This window comes from Hakea prostrata, unplaced genomic scaffold (assembly GCF_041222555.1).
Source record: "Hakea prostrata isolate BN-2017 unplaced genomic scaffold, UWA_Hpros_2 contig_97, whole genome shotgun sequence".
Taxonomy (NCBI): Eukaryota; Viridiplantae; Streptophyta; class Magnoliopsida; order Proteales; family Proteaceae; genus Hakea; species Hakea prostrata.
The window spans coordinates 140,667-143,102 of NW_028291216.1; positions in this window are offsets into that span (position 1 = coordinate 140,667).

Sequence of the window (2,436 nt, forward strand, 5' to 3'; positions counted from 1 at the left end):
TTCTGGTCGTTTAAGGAACTAAAGAATTAACTTTATCCTTTGAGCTTTTTCATTCAATGAAGTCTTTGCTTGAATAGGTCTTAGTTGTTTTAAACCGATGCCTTTACTTAAGGATTTCCGTAGAAATTCATTAAGCCTGAGAAGTTCCCACTTGGGTTTTAATAAAACCAATGCCTTTACTTAAGGATTTCCATAGAAATTCATTAAGCCTGAGAAGGTCCCACTCGGGTTTTAAACCGATGCCTTTTGATTTTGATCCGTTTGTCGTTGAATATTGTACATTGCCCCCAATCAAAAGATATTGTGTTGAAACTGGGAATTGCATTGATTGAGTCGAATGCTATTACATCAAAAATGAAAATGATGGTCTTCTTAGGCATAGTATTTCTTCAGATGTCTAGCATTCCAAGAACGATCCAGCTCTTTATCAGTTGCCATGTTCTTCAGCTTATATGCCCCCGAACCTATCGGTTTGATTACCATATATGGTCCTTCCCAAGAGGGATCTAGTTTCCTCTGGTGGCGTGGATCTGAAGCTAAGGTATTCCTTAGAACTAGATCTCCCACTCGGAATTGACAGCGCTTTACTCGGGTATTGTAGTGTGACGCTATCCTTCGCTGATAATATTGGGTTCAAGCAATTCTTTTGCCCAAACTTCATCTAGTAGCTCAAGGCTATCCAGCAATCCTTGTTCATTGGCTTTTTCCTCGAATTCTCTTTCTTGAAGTGTTCCTTCCATTACTTCGACTGGTGCTAATGCTTCTTATCCATAAGCCAAAATAAATGGTGTTTCTCCTGTGGGAGTCCAAACTGTAGTTCGATAGGCCCACAGGACATTGTGTAATTCTTCAACCCATAAGGCTTTGTTAGCTTCGAGTCTCTTTTGTATCCCATCAAGTAGTGTTTGGTTTGTAACCTCTACTTGACCATTGTGGGGATATGCTACTGATGACATACGATGCTCGATCAGGTAAATGCTGCAGAATTGCTTGAATTGTGAGTTGTCAAATTGTGTGCCATGATCGGTCACAAGGACTTTTGGCATCCTGAACCGATAAATGATTGATTCTAATACGAACTTCTCCACTCTCCTTTCGGTGATGGTCGATAGAGCACAAGCTTCTACCCATTTGGTGAATTAATCGATTGCTACGATGAGATATTCTCTTCTGCCTGCAGCCTTAGTGAATTTTCCCATGATGTCAATTCCCCCGCAAAAGGGATGGGATCTAGAATTGATGTCAGGGTTTCAGCTGGCCTTTTCGACATCTTGGAATGGATCTGGCAATTGCTACAGCTTCGGTCAATATAAACCGAGTCTTAAAATTTTGTGGGCCAGAGCTAGACCGCCCATATGCGCCCCACAAATTCCTTCATGCACTTCTGCTAGAGCTATTTCCGATCCTTCAGGTCTCAAACATCTCACGAGGGGTCCAGCATAGGACCTTCGGTATAACCTTCCATTTTGCATTATAAATCGTGATGCCTGTACCCTAACTAACCTTGCTTCTTTTGAATCTTCTGGTAGCTTATCATCTCTGAGATATTCCACAATCGGGTCCATCCAGCATCGTTCCACTTCTATATAGGATATCTCCTTCTCCCAACTGCTTGGGAATGCTAGTTCTTCAATGTATACTGAAGGGTCTAGAGTCTTTTCTTTGGCGTTAGCCAGTCTTAAAAGTTCATCTGCCATTGCATTTTCTTTTCTCAGAATCTGACTTCTCAGATTCTTAAATTCCTTCTGCAATGCTTGTACGATTTCTTGATATTTTTGTAATCAAGGCTCCTTGACTCCGTACTCCCCTTGCACTTGATTGACTATAAGTTGTGAGTCACTAAAGATAGTTACCTCTACTATTGTGAGAGCCTTTGACAATCGAAGTCAAGATATCAAGGCCTCATACTCTTCCTCATTGTTACTTGCTTCAAATGTGAACCTTAAAGCGTATCGAATAATGAAACCTGCCGGGCTTTTCAAAAGAATCCCAGCCCCGACTCCTTGTTTGTTGCTCGAGCCATCCACATATACCTCCCACATGGTAGGAATACTGGGTTCGGCTACTTCCTCGGTTGGTGCAGTGGTTTCTACCACGAAATCGGCCAATGCTTGGGCCTTTATTGCCGTCCGAGGCTTAAAACTTACTTGGAATTCACCAAGCTCAACCGACCATGCTACCATTCTTTCAGAAAAATCAGGCTTACAAAGAACTTTACTAAGGGGGAAAGTAGTCAATACCTCTATCGGATGTGCTTGAAAGTATGGCCTCAATTTCCTTGCCGTTATCATAAGAGCCAAAGCCTGGCTTCTCAATCGGGAATATCGCGTTTCTGTGTCGAGGAGCACGTGGCTGACATAGTAAATTGGTCACTTTTTTTTTGTCTTTCTCACGGACAAGTGCCGCACTTACTGTTGAGTGTGATGTTGCCATGTA